The sequence below is a fragment of the Geospiza fortis genome, unplaced genomic scaffold (genome assembly GCF_000277835.1).
Source record: "Geospiza fortis unplaced genomic scaffold, GeoFor_1.0 scaffold206, whole genome shotgun sequence".
Classification (NCBI taxonomy): domain Eukaryota; kingdom Metazoa; phylum Chordata; class Aves; order Passeriformes; family Thraupidae; genus Geospiza; species Geospiza fortis.
This window is the reverse complement of record NW_005054311.1, coordinates 9257163-9278255: the sequence shown is the minus strand read 5'-3', so window position 1 is coordinate 9278255 and position 21093 is coordinate 9257163. Positions and strand designations below refer to the sequence as shown.

The 21093-nt window shown below is 39.6% G+C and overlaps 1 long non-coding RNA gene across 1 annotated transcript; it reads right to left on the bottom strand.

Annotated features, from left to right (window-relative positions):
* Positions 1-2464: 2464 nt before the first annotated feature.
* On the bottom strand, positions 2465-20380 carry LOC115947726. The gene is made up of 4 exons (XR_004081578.1): positions 20270-20380; positions 9987-10158; positions 9577-9641; positions 2465-2595 (listed from the first exon to the last, which is right to left on the bottom strand). It is a non-coding gene; the product is annotated as an uncharacterized LOC115947726 (long non-coding RNA).
* Between the last annotated feature and the right edge of the window lie 713 nt (positions 20381-21093).

Here is a 21093-nt window from a genome sequence, read left to right as displayed (position 1 = left end):
TATTTGGAACAAATGAGATACTCTCGCTAGCACACACTACTCCTTGTCATTCAGCATGCTAACAGTGAGAGACAGGGCCATCAGCAAGGCAATTGTTATTATTTGGTAAAGGCTCATGGTGACTTATGAGTTTCAGAATGCAGCTTCTCATTTGTTTAATGTCGGGAGATTACAGTCTCCATTTAGTATGGTTTTATAACATGCAGGTGGGAAAAATCTCTTTTCTGAAAGCCTACCCAGAACTGGTGCCAATGCTGAAATATTCCTGCTTGATTCTTGCGAATGAATGTGTGCCGTGTTTGGGTAGAGTGCAAGCTCCAGATCCCGTAACCAATGGCTGCTGCCAGCTGCTGCCATGGGCTCAGATGCAGTGGCCATGGACAGGGAGCACTGGGACACAGAGTGGGACAGGAGCCAGGCTGAGGTCAACCTCTGGGAGCTGCTGGGATGCAGCCAGAGCTGGGTGGAGGTGGCTGGGTGAGCAGGAGGACTGCTGCTCCCTCACAGCCCTCCAGCATGACTCCTGGCCCTGGTGTCTTCCTGTCTTGGCTTCCCCATCACTGAGAGGGATAAATAGAGTATTTCCTGATATTAGAGGAGTCTTGCACTGAGGAACTCCCATGCCCTGGAGAAGAGATCCATCTGAACGCTTTTAAAAGGCTGGGGAGGATTTTATGGACATCAAAACAGTGGGTCTGAATTGCAAGCTGTTTGAGGCATGGGCCCTTACTGCACCTTTCCCCTGGGTAATCCCAGCCTGATGACAGCATGCATGGCTTCACATGAGTGCCTCTGTTGCACTCATTCATGTGGTGCCAGCCTCATCCTCCAGACTGACAAAACCAAGGCTTTGTTCTGGGAGTTCAGGCTGGGCTGTGTCTTCATGCTTCAGCTCAAACCCAGTCTGTTGAGCAGGTTGGCAATGCCCAATCAGTTTGTCAGAGGGCAAGGGTGGGCAGGCAGAGCTCTGCCATGGAGAATGTCATCTCATGCTCCTTGCCTACCTCCATTCCATTTGCTGTCTCAAGTAGAGTTGGCAGCACAGTAGTGTCTGCGCTGCAGCATGGAAGTGGGAAACAGGATGGGGTCCTAACAGGATTCTATTAATGGACCTTAAACATGGAAAATTAGTAAGGCAGGACAAATTTCAGGCACAAAAAAGCCTACAGTTCTTCACTAAGTGTCTTCTTCCTGAGAAGAGAGAAATAGAACACTCCCACCAGCAGTAAAAGCTCAGCATGAGCATGGTTCATTCCCATGTTGAATGGGTCCCCACAAACATTTGTTGACGGTGGGTAAACACAGGTAAAAATACTTAACAGAGGTGCTGGGAAGTTGTGTGACAAGGATGATTAGAGGACTTGCAGTCTAAACCTGCCCTGCAGACTGTTGTGTGAAAATGGACTTTGTGCTGAACAGGCCCCACCCAAGGGATCACTGGTTGCATCTGAATCGTTACCATGAACCAACAATAGGATATAGAAAGGGTGAGTTTGGGGTTAAATTCAAAAGTTTGCGAAATAATGTTTCTATTTGCATTCAGGCTCACTAACTTTCCTAAGTGAGTTGATAGAAGGAATGTTTTTTAGTGCCCCTATCTTTTTCCTCATTCGTATTTGCTGTTAATAATAATGGTATAAATGTAGAATATATGGTCTTAGCTCTGCTTTGAGACAGCGACTGCTGTGAGTTCCCAATTTACCATGAATGTAAGTATGTAGGCATAAGCACATCTTGTTTAGGGAACTTTCTTCTTTTGAGGTGTGCTTGTGTTGTCCAGCTTTGCATCACCACAACATCTGCCACAGCATGAATTCAGAGTGACAGAGGGTCCAGCCTGAAAGACCCTGGGTCAGCTTAGTGAAAAACCCTCCATGCTAGAGTAGGGGGCCCAAGCCAAAGCAGTCTGATTCCCCTAAGCCCTGAACTCCAGTGAAACTGTGATCCAGGTGTTGCAGCTGTAGCTGATCCCAATTTAAAACCTCAGTCGAGGTTAATCTTAGTCACATTAGCATTAGGATTCTAAATATAGGCTTTCATTTGTCCCTCCTCATCAGAGTCTAAAGGTGCAGTGCATTTAGTGTAGTTTTCCTCAGCTCTCTAGAAAAGGGAAATGCTTTTTCATTCCTTTTTTCCAAGCAGGGAGTTGGTGCATGCTTCCATAGAGAATTTATCCAGTGTAACACAGGTAGTTTGTAATAGGAAAAGGAGCTCTCCTGGGTTTTATGTTTATTTACTAGACCATTTCTCCCCTACAGTTATGAGAAGGGTCAAAACCAGATTCAGATTTCACACCCTTGGTTCAGTCACAAACAAGCCTGCAGAACACAGTAGTTTCACCCAATGGTAACTTTCATTTTCGCTTTTACTTTTAACACTGAATCTTCTTTCCCGCTGCTGTTTGTAGAGGCTGCAGTGCTGATCTAACTGCCTGGTAGAAGATGAAAACAAACTTATGTGGTTGGTGAGGGATTTAGTGCTCTACCTCTCTGACCTTGTTAGAAGATGTCAGCCCGGACTTTTGAACACAGGTGATGATCTTCATTTAGCCATGAATTACATGTTTGGGCAAACTGGAGTGTATCATAGTTGGCCCTGAAATAGGAAGGATAACAAAAAAGTTTTATTTGCATGCCAGGTCAGGAGATCTCCCTACTAATTTTAAGATCTGCTAAGGCAGATCAGTTTACTTGTCCCTTAGAAAAGTGGGGTTTGTTTGAAAAAAACAGAAAGGAAGAAAGAAAGCATGGCTTAACATACTTCCTTTATAAGTTAGATTGATACGGACAGGTTATCTATCCCTTCCCCCACATACAGAATTCTGCAGTGTGTGTTTAATTATATCTTACATTTATTTTAGACTTTGTGTCCAAAGATATCCTAAGTTAAAGCAGAAAAATTACTTCACCCATCACTGAAATTCAGTCACCTCTGGGATGAAGAATGGCAGTCAAGGGGACAGCTAGTACACAGCGACCTTGGCCAAAAACTCTCGTGCAGAAATCTGCTACCACCGAAAGTGCCATGGGACCTAGCTTTGAAAGATTTTCCCATAGTAAATTTAATGAAAGTGTATTTATCTGCTTCAGCAAAATGAAATGTTGAGTTGACTCAGCCAAGCCTCAATCTCTCATTTTAGAGGCTCTGGGCATTTAAAGCATAATGCAGAAAAGACCATGCTCTTGCACTTCCAGCTTATAGCAATAATATTAAAAATTTGTAACAATACAGTGATCAAGCAGGACTTTGAATTTCTCAAGAACTTGAACTCTCCAAAACCACAAGGTGATGGCAATTTCAGAGCTTAGAGTGTCCCTATTGCTTTTGCTCATCCACACCCTATCAACAGTTTAAAAAAACAAAATGATCACTTTCATCAACACTGGGACAGAGACTCACATTTATCTGGGATGAGATATCCATACACATAGAAAACATGCAAATTCAATGCTATTCCAATGCAGTGTTATTCTCCACACCAAATGATCCATTTGTGAAGTTACTTCAGCATTTATATGCATATAAGATTCTTCTCAACTAAAGGTTCTCTTGTTTCAATAAGTTTGTGATGAAGAAAAAAGAGTACACTGTTCTTTTGAACATATTTAGCAGAAGTACAGATAATGGGCACTGTGACATTACTGGGTTTTGTTACAAACACCAGATTTTTTTCCCTTTCCATCTTTTAGGCCGTGGAAAGACAAAGTTTCATTGGAAAAGCAGATTTAATAAGTGATTAGAGGGTAATTACTATTCTCTCATAATATGCAAAGGGCAATTTTGGGTTGTGAGGTAGTCTGTGGGTCATGTGAATTTAATTGTCATATCCAGAGACTTATGTCACATTAAGTGTATCCCTAGTGAAACAGCAGAGTTGTAAATCTGCAAGATATATATACACAGATATATATATTTATATACACATATATATACACACACTATTTTTTAACAGAGCTATGGGAATAGTCCATTACCTATAAAATAAAGAAACAACATTAAATATGCCAAATCAATTTCCTCATGAAAACAGAAACAAATACTGAGCTAGTTACTACTAGCTAAGAGACTCCAATGTTGATGTCAGGTTTCACACACTGTCCCCCTCTACACCATTTTAGCTTGTGCTTGCAATGCCTATATAGAAAGTGTCAGGTTAAACAAACCATCTTGGAAGATCTGAGAATAAAATCATCTGTTAAGTATTTTCCCCCATATTTCTTTGGATAAAAATCTTTTCAGCAAGAGAAGCTGAAACAAGCTGAGAGGGACTGCAAGACTGCCTGCACATAAAATCCACATTGACCATCTTGTTTGGGAACTTCTCAATCTAAAGCTGAAATTTTCACCTACACAAAGTCAATAGGGATTCTGCCCCAGCTGTAAACAGGACCCAAGGTTATTCTGAATCCTTCACAGCCTACATCTTGCCACTTCTGCTCTTCACCCAGTGCTGACTTTCCTCTCCCACAACTGAAATCAAAAAAGCCTCCTATTTACCAGCAACCCACAACTCAGCTATCTCCCTGAAAACTGCTTTTTTTTTTTTCTCTGCTTCTTTCTGAAACTTCTAAATGATCTCTTTCCTCTCTGAATTATGGTATAAGTAGAAGGAGCAAAACTAGATAACACGAAAAAAGCATTTTACAGATACAACAGCACACCAGTTTGTCACTTCAGATACCATGGTACACCAGTTTGTCAACACACATCCCAAAATAGTAATCTTAAAGGTCTTTAAGTGGGCATTGCTGAAAAGATATTTGCCATTTCACAGTGATTACTCTGATATCACCACTTCCACCTACCTAGAAAGGTATTGGTTGCCGCAGGTATTTGGAGCAGTGTTTGAGAAAAGTTTGCTGTAGCAAAAAAGAGTTTAAAAAGTGACTGAAGAGAAGGGTGCAGTAAAGAAAAAAGGCCATATTGGAATCTGAAATCTAGTGTGCCACTGCAGCCTTAGTACAAATTTTTTTGCATTATTGTTATTCTTTTGGTGTAAGACTTTGGGCCAAAAGCAGAGCTACAGCCAGGATTTTCATCCTTAACACTGAGTTTCCTGGCTTTTATGGGTCTAAAGTCAACTTTTAATGTTACTTAAATAGAGCCCTAATGTAGCTGAATAGACTTAAAATTGTGCTAAACTGAAATGGAGAATCTCCACAGCAGTTACTTCAAGAGGCTCAGAAGCTCACCTCCCCTTACCGAACTCCAAGGCACCCCTTCAAATGTGCCTCCTAATAATGTGCTTATTCCTGGAGTTCATAGAAGCCCTATGCTAAGTATTATTCTTAAAATAGCAAAATAACTGCCCTGGTTGCTGTTTTACACAAACTGAGTTGTTTGGGAGCCACTGTTTTGCACAAGAGGACAGCAAAGCCTGTCTCAAATTTTGCATCCATTTAGTTTTTAATGAGCAGATCAAATGTTTCCAAGTTGAAGCTACTTCAAAAGTAATGTCAGATTACCAAAACTGCATGTCAGACATGGGGTGGTCTCAAAGCACTGAATGAAGAACCAGGTTGTATACATTGCACAGGATGTGGTGAATACTTTACACACATGCAGCTTTAGGTAAAGGGGAAATGATTTAGTATTTCTATCTGGAATCTTCTATGCTCAAAACCCCTTAATTTTTGTAGAGGTATGATCTACATTAAGGTTTTCCTTCTTGTTTTAAGGAACATTCTGCAGGCAGAGATAACTTTTCAAAAATGGCTCCACAGTACAGAAGTGGCTTGAATTATGGTGCTACATACCTTAAGTACTAAAAATGAACAGCTGGGTGCATTTTGTTTTTGACAAACCTCTTGTTTCTTTTTCTTCTGGGTTTTGTTTTGTTCTAGCTTCTAGTTTTGTATTTTGGGAGCATAAAGCAATCTTGCATGCTGTAAGGCCAAATGTGTTTCAAACACAAATCATGATTCCGTGTAGAGATTTGAAGTTGTTTTTGAAGCTGATAATTATTGGTTTTGGCTCCTCACCCACTTATACCTGAAAACATAAGCCTCACTTAAAAAGGGAAGGTTGTCCTCTGTAGAAACAAAACAAAAACTAATTCAGAAGTGGCCTAATGGTTTAACTGAGCTGAAGGTGCTCTACATGGCATGTGCAAATGAGCAGAGCACAAATGATCAAATGGGAGCGCTTCTAGGTCTCTTCACCTGGTCAGCTACATTCCATAGGAGCCTTCTGCTCTGCTGTGGAGTCCCAGGATAGAAAGGCTTGGTTGCTTTTGTAAGTAATGAGAAAGGACGAGGGAGGGGACTCTTCAGGAAGAATGGGAAGAATAGCAGGTATTCTGAAAAATGTTACAAATGTTGCATTTAAATAGAAAAGTCTCAAATTGCGGAGCTGGTCCATGTAATAGAAGGGTTGGTAATTTTAAAAGAGTGCCAGAAATGAGCCAATTTCACAAGCTATTTGAAGGATATTTTCATGTAACTTTTAGCCAAAGCAATGTTCCAAAAAGTCTGAAAATTGAATCCTAATTAGTTGCAAGTATCCCTCTGGCTCAAGTTGACTATTATATTGCGCTCCATGCTCCCGAAGCAGATGAGAGCCATCACACCTTGCCAACATATGACAAGGAGAAAGGTAAACTCGCCATGCCATTGCTTTCACAAGAGTTTAAATCAAGAAAAGAGAGAAAATTACACAAATCTTGAAGGAGAATTGCCATTCTTTCCGCATAATAACAGTCATCTGGGATAATATGCCTGTATTTCACTTGTCAAAGCATGCTGTTTACTATTTGGTCTTTTAATAGTGAATTTAGGGAGTATTAAGAGACATTAAGGCAAAGCAGGAATTTTGATGTTATATCAGCTCACTCCCTTGCCCCTCAGTACACAGGTCTTTACATTTTTTTGCATGTTCTGAAGAGACCTTATACATCTTTTCATTTAGGTTTAGCTGACACTGCAGAAAAGAGCCTGGCTAATTTAAATCTTTATTAAAAATATAAATGTATCAAATACTAAAACTGCCTATTCATAAATGATGAATAAGTTTGAGGGTTGCTCTGGGGATAAGAACATTCTTAGAGTTTTTTGGTTAGTGCTCCCCCTGCACCCACCACTTCCTTGTGAATTTTTTCTTGTTGTTCTACAAGAAATGTAATGCTAATCTCAGCTCCACCTCTATTGGGTCACCTCCAGGTCAGCATATTAGAGAAATCAGCAAAAGAATGAAGACACTCTACTCCAACTGCAGGGCAGGATGACCCAGTTATTAATCAATCTGATGGCAGCATTTGAACAATGACAGTCATCTGTCAGAAAGCAGGAGGTGGCTCCTCATTAACACACTGCTCACCTGCCCTGAGCTACGACTCTTTTATAATAATATCTATCATTCACCTCCAAGGTGTTGCTTCTTTCTCTGGCTACATGAAATAACAGGCACGATTTTCTGCCCCCTTGCCGGTACTTCATTTTCTTGGAGATATTCAACCAACACTGCCTTTCAGAAAAGGAAAAAAAAAAGACAAAAAAAAAGTAAAGGAACAAAAACATCCTAAACTAGCACAAACCAGAGAGACCAGATGACTTCTAATTTTCTAAGACCTTCAAGTGTTCAGATTAAAATAAAAGTAAATTGAGTTATTTAACACAGTAACATACCACAGTTATAAATTGGCCTCTTTCTTCCAAGTAACAGGTCAACCCTTATTTTTGCCAATCTGATTTCACCACGACTGTCCCAGCAGGTTACCTCACACCATCTTTATATTGTCACATACCTTTTAAAATTACTCTAGCTCGCTCTGACAGTTTCCAATCCACATGCAGATGTTAAGCCAGAATAATATATTAAGCAAATAACTCTTTCATAAAATGCTGCTTATCAACACACATTTTTGTCATTAGATGCACACATGCACAGAGGTCAAATACAGGGCTGATGACTTAAAACAAGCAGACCTGGTTATGCCATTATCTATGCCTAGGAAGGGGCTCACCACAATTGCCATCATGCTCCCCAAAAATCTGAGCACAAGATATATCATTAAAGGGAAAGTAATATACAGTTGCACAGTTGCAACAGTGTGTTCAGTATAATACACTGGACCAAAAAGCTGCAAGGCATCTACAGATGTATTTCTTGCTCCCCTGCCTTTGATTCCAGTGTGGGGGGAAAAAAACGGGGACCTTATGTGGCCTTTCATTAAAGAAAATCCCCATGGCATTTGATACAAACACAGTGGGTGCTATTATTTTACCCAAAGGTCCTGCCCAGCTTTCAGCTCCACAAAATCTGCTGCTGCAGATTTTCCAGCAGCTCCCCCTGGCCGCTCAGCCCACTATCTTCTCCCCTTCTTTGCCATACCCACCCTGCTGTTGATTTTGTGCAATTTGTATGAGGAAAAGTTTACACAGGGCAGGAGTCCTAAGAGGCATAGATATTATCTGTGGTGGATGCTGTAGCACCTCTTTCAAACCTAAAAGTGTGTGATGCAGTTCCTGAAATGACACTAAACACCACAGTGGTCAAGGGGAGGTTCAAATTTCTCAAGGTTATTAAGCTATTACTAATCACATAAAGTACAGCAGTGCCTTAGCTCCAGCCAAAATGAGAAGTCTCGGTGTTGAGAACAAGCTAGCTGGGGTTGACTCTGTATCCTGAAAATCTTGCAATGAAAATGGACATGAGAAACAAAATGATGGAGAGAACTTCCAAGCACAGCAAGCAATGCATTTGCTGCCAGCATTACATGAGAGCCACAATGTCCTTTTGCAGGATGTGCTCATAAAAAGGGGATCGATCTCCAAATTTGTGGGGTCTCCTGTACCAAAACCAGGTGTGGACAAGCCACCTTCCTCACATAAGCCAGCCAGGGGTGAACGGACGAAGAAGTAAAAGGCAGCAGCTGCTCAGCAGTCATTAGTAACAGGTAGAGCCTCCTCCAAGTGTTTCTGGAGGAGCACTGCAATAGGGCAGCTGGAGAGGAGGGGGTAATCACTGACTTTGAGTGCCCCAAAAACACTGAGCCAAACCCCATCACAACTATGTCTGTCTGCTCAAATGGACTGGAAATTTAGAAGAGATACAGAAGTGCTGGTCTTTCAGGTCCCATTTCTACTCCTGCAGGAAGGACAATATCTTGCAGGCTGTCTAAGCCACTTCCATTTCAAGCTGGGCATTACAAGCACATAATAAAATGGAGGAAAAGATAGCACCATCAATGCTTTCAATATTCAAAATAAGAAATTAATTTCAAAACTGGGAAATCAAATCATTCTTATTTCTCACCTTCTTATTTCTCACCTTCTTGTTAGCAACCATGAACTGTAATTTTAGTAAAAGGTGAAGTTTCATGTTTTAATTTTGTCAATAAATCAAGGCAGCATTTTCTGCATTATGCTATTTATTAGCATTAGATACAGAAAAAGAAACAACACAAAAACCCAACCCAAAACTTACAAAAAAACATGCAACAAAACAGACAAAAAAACCACATAACCAGCAAACCAACCAAAAAAACCCCCAAACACAAGCACAGGCTAGAAACACTAGAATTACAGTTTTTCTGCCTAAACTCTGTTTGTTTAGGCAATTACAGTGCCTGCTACTTACCCATAATGTTCTCCTTTTAGTTAGAGTGCTCTGTGGATGATTTGATGCTGGTAATATCTAGTTTTCTGGGGGGAGAGATGAGAAAGGAAATGTTACTCCCGAACTCTGACCTCCACGGATGGCTTTCTGGGGAATGCACTCCGCTAATTGTCTTCTTTTTGAGCTACAGTGGATGTAATTGCATATATAAGGCCTGTGTTTTGCTTGCGTTACTCTTTTATGGTACAGGACCATGTCCACAATGGTGCATTAAAGTAATAATAATGAAAATAGTGTCCATCAAGTAATTTCAATGCTGTTACCACCCTGGGATGGAGCTATCCTGCAAATTCTGTGCGGTTACACCCGGGCTCCATCCGCCCCCACGCCATTAGCCCTCTGTTCTGGATGGCAGGGCAAGCAGCACCCACCTTACAATTCCCAGGCTTGCAGATTTGTCTCCATCTAAAAGAGTATTTGGTGGTGTAGTTAGTCCTCCCTCCTCGGCTACAGGCACACGTGCGTTTTGGTGTGTGCACATCTTCAGCGCAGCTGGAGCAGGAGCTGTCAGGGAGAAGCTCATGAGCCCTCAGCTTCACCCTCCTATGAGGGAGAAAATATTATCATGTTACAGGTGAACAATCAGACACATTTAAGCAATACACCAAGCACTAGCATGTGAATTAGTTTAAAACTAATGAAGGTAGCCACGCTGTTATTGAATCTTCCTCTCACTCTGCAGATGTGCCTGCAAACCCTCCGTGGCTGGCTGTTTGTGCAGAAGGGCCCCGAGGCACATACTGGGGCTCACTTCTCCCCTCGGAGCTTTTTCCTCCAAATAACACCTTTTCTCCAGGGAAAAAAAGCAAAACCAAAAATAAAGAAGCAAAAATAAAAATTCACCCAATATACCATCAACAACAACAAAAAAAGCCAGCTTCATTTTATTCTTCCTTTTAGTCTCATTTCCTGCTTCTCTTGAGCAGAGTCACTGTTAACTCTAGTTCCAAGCTAAAGTGACGTGTCTCATATTTCGTTGGGCTTTTTTTCCCTCAGTGGAAAACCTTAGAAATAAAATATTCATAAGAGACCATCCACCTATTTTTCCAATATTGTATTCTTCACTAAAGTTCTGTCTGCATTTGAACAGGAAATTTGTATTAAAGCTCCTGTTTTCTCTTATTAATTTTGTCCAGGTGTATGTGTTAATTTCAGTACGAGCATGCACATATTTGTGCTGAGCTCGTACTGAAATTATATCCCTTTTATATATCCCTTTTATATATATATCCCTTTTATATCGCATATATAGATGTCTAATCTCCCTCCATATACAAATAATACAGCAGTACATCACCCTCTCATGTTTTTGTGTTTATAGACATACATATACATATGTATGCGTGTTTATATACATATCTTTATGTGTGTGTGTGTTCCCCCACGTGTATATATGTGTGTATATATATATATATGGATAATACATACATAATTGCCCAGGCTTTACAAACGGATGCCAGCAAGCGAATACCTGTCTATTGCTCTGTCAAATGTGACTCGCTGGGAAAGCTATTGGGTTTATAGAAGAGACAAACATTTCAGGCACGCCATTCTGGGGTAATGAAGCATGGCAACAAAATATACCTGTGCAACATTTGATAAAGATGAGCTGACACACCAGTCCAAATAGGTTCTTTTGTGTGTCTGCACGTGTCTACCATCATTGCTTTCATCTTAAAACAGGAAGGTAGCAATAGCAGCAGCAGCTGGCAGGAACCACAAGAGGAAGAGCAGCTCACACAATTAAACGTCATTTACCTCTGGCCTTTATTTCACTCCTCTCTCCCCCTAATTTATTATGTGTTTTCTCCATCTCTATGCAAAAAAACACGGGCTCAATTTTTCTTTCTTTCTGCTGCTATCTAGCTCTTTTTACAGAGGGACTAAACAAGACAATAGGCAAAATCCCATGGCATTTAGCTTTGGATCTTAACTTGAAATGCTTCTTAGTGGGGTTTTTATGGCCTTTATTGTTCTTTGATTAATGTAAAGTAAAATTAAACCCTACAGTTACACATTAGAACATCAACTAGAGAGAAGGCAAAACTGCACTGTGTACCTCGCTTTACAGAAAACATCCTTTGTTGTGCTTAATCTTCAGAGCAAAGGAAGGGAAAAGCCTCCTCACCTGCTGTGGGGACTCTTGAGGGGTAGGGCAAGGAAACGAGGCACAGACTTCAGCTGTGCTGCCAAGCACTGCAAGTGACCCAAGTTACAGCAGTCTCCTCATTAGGGGCTGGACAATAGCCCTGATTTAGGCACAGCTTCCATTAAAGTCAACATGAATTGTCCTGGTATATGGAGCCAGAGAGGTGTCTCACACTCTGCCTAACTGGCAAGGATCTTGCTTTCAAGAGGGGTGGTATCTTGACATAACCAAACTTCATGGTGGTTTTTACATGGTTCTGCACCAGTTTTACCTATAAGAAATGGCTGCATAAATCTTTCTTCCAGAGTAAATGTGAAACTAGGTTTTCATTGTCTAGAGATGTTATACATATGTGTATTCTTGCAAATATTTGTATTAAACTCAAATAAAAACTTAATTACTTCTAGTATTCTGGTTAACATCTTCTACTGAATAGGCTGAGGGCTTTCTTCTATATATTGTATATGGCAGATCCATGGTTTCATTTTTTTCTTTCCTTTTTGTTTTAATAAATATGCCCTGCTCTCCTTTCTTCTCCTTACACAAAATATCCTTGGTATGTGTGATTTTTCACTTTGCCAGCTGCTAAATTCATTTCTGCTCCATGTTTCCAGTGGTTCTTTTCTTCTTCTTTTTCCACAGATGTTTCTAGGCAGAATGCATAACAGTCCAGCTGAAGTAAAACATTCAGCATTATGGTTTTTGAATGGGGTTGGAATAGGGGAGTGAGACAGAATGAGTTCGGCCCCTCGTAATATCTATGCTGAAGCAACAAAGAACTGAAATGGATCTTTTTATCCCCCCCATCCAGTAAAACTCCTGCTAAATCTTAAAGAGGGTTCACAGGTTTGGCATTGCATATTCCTCAGAGCAGCAGTATCTTCATTATTTACTACTAGTCACTGTGTCTGATTATAAATGCCTCTTAACATGCTTATTCTTTTCAATTTTCATCGGTAGTCAGAGCATGGGAACTTCAATTTCAACCTCTGGTTGTCCCCCACCTTGCACCCATTTCATGAAATCTATTGTATCCGTAGCCAAGTTCACAAGTTAAATGACACATATGTGGCTTTTCTGCTCATTTTATCTGACACTAAGACAATTCAATTGATGCTCAGCATAAAAAAAAGAATCCCTAAAATTACAGAGTGTCTCTGCCAAGGGTAAGAAGAGGTCAAGAGCCAAAGGAATTTAAGCAAACTGTCTTTTATACACAGGAAGCAGTTAACATATGGAATAAAAGAACAGGGATAGCAATTGATGAAACATTTGGGAGAAACTTAGATAAACAATCATAAAAAAGATTTAGACAAGTGCTTGGAGTAGCCAAAAAAATAAATAAGACTGGTATAGAGTGTGCAAGTAACTTCATCGTCCTTTCATTCTGAAATAGCTGAAATAAAATAGCAATGAGCAGATAAACTGCAAAATATCATTATGATTTAGTAGCCATTTCTTTCCATCAGAGCTACTGTTTTAATTTTCATTCTTCCAAATTACAAAGTAACAATAAAATATCATTTTCGATTTATGGCAATGAGACCCTTTTAATTGAATTTCAGAAATGAGCTGATTTGACTGATGGGTAGGTAATGGGAATATACTATTTACAGTTGGAAATGCATTTCCAGTGGAAGGATGTGAAAAAGCACAACAAAATAGATATTTATAAGCAGAATTTTGGATGGCTTACATACACACACACAAAAATATATATGTTGACCTTGAGGCACAACAAGCAATATTTCTGTTTCATCCTAAAAGTCTCTACCTATGAAAAAAGTTCATGAACACTTAGACTATTTATTTTGGTTACAGTCAAATGTACAGGCACTATGACCTCATTATAACTCTTACTTTTTCACTCTGTACAGAGACATGGAATTGACAGTGTTTTTTTCTTGAATGTTATGCCAAATCTGGAAATACTGGCAATTTATAAGCCATCTCACCCTGCCGGAGAGTTTATGTGGAGTAGCCTATATCAGCCATCACTTTTTGCATTGCAATGGCAAAGTTCCAGCTGACTTTAATGGAGCCAGAATTTCACCCCAGGTGCATTATTACAATTGACTAGGGTCTGATAGATTGATTCCTGAGATGCTCTGGATTCCAGATGTGGATCTCATAAAATTGTAGAGTGTGGTGTGTGTGCACAGCTTTTTTTTTTCCTTTTTTTTCCCCATTAATAAATAATAATAAAACACAGTCCTTGTAAGCAGTGCAATTGAGAGTATATGCTTTTTTCTCCTCTGTCTTCCAAGAAATACCTCCATCTTCTTTCTCTACTACTTATGATCTCACATTTGTATAGCAAGGATTAAAAACAAAACAACAACCATGAAACCCAGCCATTGAGATGCATCTGGTTTAATGCATACGTAGAGCTGAGTCTGTGTGCCTGCTGAAATTTTATCAGCAGCACCTACAATAGAAAGTCTAATCAGAAGCCAGCTGTGTTAACAGAGACTGAAAATAACCTAAAAAGCCAGGCATTGTAAGAGGAATACAGCAAAAGAAGCCTTCCTTCGCAGGAGGACTTGGTGAGAAAAATAAAGGGAGAAAAGAGGAAAAGAGGAGAGTTCTCCCACTCTAAAACAAAACCCTCAGGGACCTGGAAGCCACATGATGCCATCGTCGGGGTGGGTGTTTCCTGTTCTTGCTGGGCCTGTCTTAGCTTGGGGAAGGGAGGATGGCTGCCCTTGTGTAACTAGGTATTTGTGCTGGATCTTCCAATTCTCCTCTCTGTTCTCTTTTGCCCTTATAAATATTTGAGGTAAGTCCTAAATCCTACAAATCCACCTACATCCTGCATTTCTACCAGGAATCTAGGGATTTCCAGGAAGAGGAAAAAAATACCTCTATTCACAAGACCCAAGTAACAGTGGGGCAGTTTCCACCCAGTAAAGTCATAATAACAATATCTGAGCCTTTTTTCCCCACTTCACTCAGTAGAAGCAGAGAGAAATAGTCCTCATGCCTCACAAGACAGAGATGAGGAGACAGGGACTACAGAAATGCATGGAAGAGGAAGATATGCAGCCAATAGGGTTATCCTTCTGCTGCTTTCAGCTTCCCATCCCCTGGGAAGAACACAAGCGACAGAGGCCAGGTAAGAAAATCATATTCAATGCTGCAGTAGGGGCTTGTTTTGCTTTTTCTCACAACTTGGTGGAGCACCTATGTGCTTCACATAAGTTAAAAAAAGAAGAGATGGGAGGAACATTGTCCATGTGGGAGAGAAGTGGGAAACATGCTATGTAGAACAACTTTGAAATAATTCCTAGCAAGGATATGTTGCCAGAATTAGAGGACTGTTAAGAAAAACAAGCAAGGCCACCAAAAAGAAGAAGCATAGAAAAGGGAGTGTCTGATCTTGGGGCAGTGCTACTCAGAGCTGTAGAGTCTGCCCCCAATCAAGTCACTGAGTGCAAAGCAGCAAAAGCAGACTGCACAACACCAGGTGAAATCCCAGAAATTGTTAGATTGTGTGTTAGATGTGACTGAAAGACAGAATGACAAAGAAGGAAGAGTTTTCCTGAGGTTACATGGAGCAGAGATTAAAATCACTGTACTATATAAAACAACCCCAACATACCCAGTATATATGCTACCAAGGAATACCAACAAAAACTATCCCTGTTTATGAGCAATACAGTGGTGTTTTAAAACCCCCTGTAGCCTCTGTATTAAAAGACATGTCTGGTCTTGTATTTCTCAACAAATATCCTTGTTTACAATTCCTACTGTGGACACAAAAAATTTTTGTGTGAATCTGTGTTTGTGTGGAATTATCAGATGCACCAGCCCATGGAAGGACAAACATGGACAAGGTCAAAGGAAAATATTCTTTAGAATAGCCTTTAAGCAGGCAGAGGAATTAGGCCTGATTTATGAATGTATTTCCACAATTCACTTGAAAATTTGTAATGTCTGTGCAGCCTGGCAAGAAAAAAAGGTGAGGGTAATGTGAAGGAATGCTTCTATTCCACTTTATTGTAAAATTATCCCATGTTACCTGCTCTAATCCCCTGAAAACAAATTAAATCCTCACTAAGCTGACTTTAAATCAATAGTTTCATTTAAGAATAGTGTGACTTAATAAAAATAAAAAACTAACTGGTCCAGCCAATTTAAGAGGGAAATAAATCATTGCCCAAAGAAAAAAGCAGATTTGACTTGTATATGGGCCACAGTTTTGTTGAGGGGCTAACCTGCTGTCTAAATTAACTTGGGGTATATTACAAATTTCATCAGCCTCATTCAGAAATCTGCTCCACTGTACTAGGGAAGAAGATTGCCAAAAAACCAAACCAAAACAAAAAACCAACCCCCCTAAAAAACCCTAACTGGAAATGTTATGAAATGAAACAATATTTCTGAGAACACTTAGTAAATCATATAAGAAAACATGCCTTTGAATTGCCCTGAAACATCACCTCACACTCCAGCATCTCCCTTGTCTGACTTGTTTGGAGAGGATGTTTGTGAAGTAAAAAGGATGCTGTATTTGCAGCTAGGGCAAGAACAAAACATTACAAATAGGAGAGAAAGGAACAGACAGGCAAGCTGCCAGCTGTTTAATTCATTCTTACAGCAAAACTGGTTAAAATAAAAATGGAATAAATTATTTGTAAATCTATAGAATTGAATTATCCCTGCAATCTTTGCAGCTTGGTGAAGATATTACTTCAACGTTATTAAGTGTGGACATATTTATCACTAATTTACCTTTTAAATGTTATGAAACTTGCATAATAAAAGTCTTAAAGTTTCAGAAGACCAGAATATAAACAGAGGCCACAACAGAGCGGCTTACTCAAATAAGTGCAAGTTATGCATTGCAAGCCACTGACAGCAGGAGAATTTAATAATCCTGATTCCAGTTGAGTTATTCTAAGCATTCCCGGATGAATACCTTTCTCTGTCACCAGGTTTCCAGGCAAGCCTTTGAAAAGTATCTTTTAAATAACCTGTGTAAGGGCGCCCCACAAGTTGGCAACAAAGGACAGGAGTGGCTTGTCCAGAAGCTCGGGAAATGCTTTAACTATGCACCTGTCTTGTAGCCCACTGTGATAATCTGTAGGAGCTGACAAGGTTTCTGGATTTGCCTTAAATACTTTGATAGCTGAGGGAGGGATTGTGGTGAATCTGTGAGCTTACAGACCTGGCTTAGAATACAGGACTTCTCATGCAGCATTCCTTTACATTTATCTGATTCACCCAACACAATCCAAAAAGATGTTAATATCTCCATCTCATTTTTTCTTACAACATTCGTGGACCAGTAGGAATAAACACTAATGGTGCTGGTGATGAGAGCAGTAAGAAGTCATGGGAAGAATGGGGAAGAAGAAGAGGAAGAGTTACAAGCATGTGAAGGAACAGTGGCAGGATATAGACTTTAACCTCTGTATTCTCCATGCTGTACCAACAGCACAGGCTTGCCAGCATTGGCAGGTCCAACATAAAACTACCTCACAGAAATGTTTCAGTGCAGAAGGAAAACAAATAGTAAGATGTCCAAGTTTATAAAAGTGGGGAAGCTGTTCTCCTTTACTTAATTTTATTCCTAATGCAAACATTACCATAAAGAGCCATTATATTTATTAAAAAAAAAAAAAAAAGATGCTCAAGAGTGCCTAGGTTTTCAAGGAACTGGAAGAGATGGAGTTTGAGGGCTCCAGAGGAAATAGGAGTATATATTGTAGAGCAAAATACTCAAAACTGCCCAGAACCTGCCTGACAGAATACTATATGACCATGTTTAACAGGTAGTTTGGAGTTGCAGTTATCCATATTTGTATTCCCCAGTAAGTGCTCCTAGGCTCTGCCTTCCCACTGTGATTTTGAGATATGAGATCTTAAGGGGAGTTGGATCAAGTGGTGTCTCACAAGATCATCTGCACTGGGCCTTTTTTTCTCTTGGTTATAATTTTTCTTATCCTTTCTTGACTCTGAGCCTTCCTATTTATTTGTTATAGGGATAACCATCTGTGTTAGAGCTAGAATGAAGGATCATTGTACATGTTACATTTGTATTTGATGGACTCGTTCTTGCTAGATAAAAATACAGTATGCAGTTGTACACAGTGTCAGACTGAAAATACAGAAGTTAGTTTTCTTTCTGGCTTGGAATTATGTAAGGAGCTTTAAGATGAGCTTCATATTCCTGAATATTTATGGCTGCACTCTCCTGAGTGGGAAGGCTTTCACTATCCTCTAAACTTCTAATTTCTTTTATTTCCAAATTCCTTAGAAATGAATGGTTTCCTTCATGCTGGCCAGAATTCTCCAGGAATCTGTAAAGAGAGCAACCAAAGCTGCCCAACTCATTGGATCATTCAGTTCCCACAAATTAATATTTTCAAAGCACACTCTCCTTTTGGACTTCTCAACATTTTATTTTTTTTTAATTCAGCATCTCCCAACCACAATTAGCTCTCTCAGAAACTGACAATATCAGAAATTAGTGGTATCTTTTTGAAAACTTTTCCCCAAGCCATAGGTCATGACATTTCTGTTTGCAAAGCCTTTCTGTCTTATTGGTCCTCCTCTGGTTTCAAAGCTGAACATTCAGCAAAAGGTGTCTATTTTGCATTTGCAAGGTATCTTCAAATCAACTGCTGCCTGTAGCAACTTGCAACTTAAATGTGCAAATTCCAGCCTGTTAAAGGAAGAAATGTGAAGAATGCAAATCAGGTCAGAATTGTACTGACAAAATGATAACACTGAGAAAGCACTTGTAAGGTTGTGCAAAAGGTCCACACCTTGAAGCTGAATTTTGAATATTTAACCTTTAAATTCTATTATAAGTTTAAGGCAAACCTCCAGGTTTCTTAACATTCAGTTTTGACAAGTGAATAAATTACTAAGAGAATATAATTCATTGGTTTAACAGAAAGGGAGAATAAGTTACATGTAAAGGCACTAGTAAATGATACATTACAGACACCATAATTGTGATGCTCACATGATATTGTTCTGAGGCAGAAGAATATTTATACTTTTTTCCTAGAAAACAGACAAGGACACAACTTCATTGGCCAAAAAGAAATAAATAAGTAATAATAATGAACTAATGTAGTGAACATACCACATGCACATATGGCATATACACTGCATAGGGAAAAGAAGGAAATAATTATATTTTAAAACCAAAGTGGTGCTAGAATCTTTACTTTGTTACTTGCTTAAAGGTTTTTTTGTTTCAAAATTCTGGGGTCCTATTATTAGCAAAAAAGGATTTGCAACCCAAAATAAAATTGTGGTTTTAACAATAAATATGTTTTAATAAAACAAGGTTTACATATCTGGGGTCACTCCATCTTCCTGGATTCAATCTACTGGTCAGACTTTCAGATTACACTTGGCTGTAACAGCCAGTACACAACAACCAATTGATAGCACTGCTATTAATTTCAGAGTGCTTCATAAATTAGATTTTGTAATCTGTTTGCTTTTACATTTTAATGTCCTTGGCACCTAATGCACCATCACATTAGTTTTTAATCTGGATAACATAAACTACAAATGCTCAGACGTTCCAGATCACCTGGATGATGAGAAAATAGAAATACTCATTCAAACTTCTGGAGATGAAATTGCAAGAGTTGCAAATTTCTGAGAAGCTCTGGCACAATCTGAGGATGTGTTTAGCTAGTGCAGGCCACCGTGCATCCCCACAGAGGGATGGTCCACCTGCAGGTGCTCAGCTCAGGAAGGGCTGCAGAAACCCAGATGCCCATTCCCACAACAGAGTTCCTTGTGTTACTTGTACATGCCTAATGCATATGAGCTAAATTTACAGCCTGCAAGTAGCTTCTCCTGAGAGAGCCACATTTGGGGAGCTATGCAAGTTTTTCTTTTATAAGGGTGTTTGTTGTTATCTGAGATGAATAAATGATCTAAATCTTCAATTAGTTCCTTCCTTTCATTTTTGTTTGTGGAATCACAAAAATATTTGGGGCTCCAGATTGTTTTTGTCCACCATTCTCCCCTATCATTGCTCATCATATAGCTTACTATACATGAAAACTTACCAAGAGACCAAACAAAGAACTATAAATCTTTCTAGCTCATGGTAATCTCATGCATTCCTGGCTCTCAGCTGATCTATCAAGAGGTCATTTGGTTGAAAGCCAACTTGCCAGACCTCCTTCTCTTGTCACTGTTTTAATTTCCTCTTTTACTTGCTTTATTCTCAGTACTGGTACATTTTAAAAGAAATAGCATTTGCATCTTTACAAGGAATGCCATTTTAAATAAGACATTCTTGGGCAACAACAAAAAAGACCCTCTGTCTCTGAGGATGTGTCTTGACAACTTGGTTTTAGTGTTTGGGAACACATACCACTTTGTTCAGCTCTGTACAAGGAGATAGTTTCAGACTACTATTTAATACTACCCCAAGGAAAAGGAAAAAAAAAAAAAAGAAAAAAAAAAGAAAAAAGCAAAGGGAACACAAATCATTGGCTACTTATCCCAAGCCTGGATACTTACTGTAGACAGCAGTCTTCTCCCTGTCTGATGGCAGAAGTATTTTAAACACACAAGCAATATCTTCTCTTGCAGATTTGTGTATAGTCTGACACACAGACACAGGATGGGGGGCAGCAGTCTTCCAACATTGCAAAGGACAAACTTCTTGCCTGGCTGGTTTTCTTTTAGCCTTTATAAGTGAGAAGCACATCTTGGCCATGATTGATCTAACAGTCTGGTTTTGGCTTTCTAGTCCTTGGTCTCCTTCCCAGGCTGGCTGTTGACAGACTATGGAGTATTACACATGGGTTTTAATCTTCAGGAAACATAAAGCATATGTAGCTGGCTCCAAACCACCAGCTCTCCCATACCACAGAAAAGGAAAGATGGGGTTTTGGGGAAGGGCTAGAGTACAGAGGGGTGGGAGTAGTGGAAGCTTAAGTGGAATACAGAGTATTCCATTTAACCCCAGCCACTGCTATGATCCAAGTGAGACTGAGACAATTAAAATTATTTGACCAATGTTTCAGCTATTTGAAGCTAGACCAGGAGCTCCTTGGCCTCTACAAATATCAGAAAGATTTAAAAAATGTAGCATAGTGTCATCTCTCCCTCTCTTCAACTGCAGGTATTTCCATTTACACTCAGCTGGTGCGTTCAATCTAATATCATGTTTCATTCTTACCTGAGATGCAGTTGGAAATCAAAACAGTCCTTCAGGCAGAAAAAAAGGGAAAACTTTTCCACAGATGATGTCACTCCTTTCTCTCATCTCCCAGCATTTGTTCCTGTTGTTGTTCTTTGTGGTGAAGGAAAAAAGCCCAAAGAACTCATTTGATTTGCTG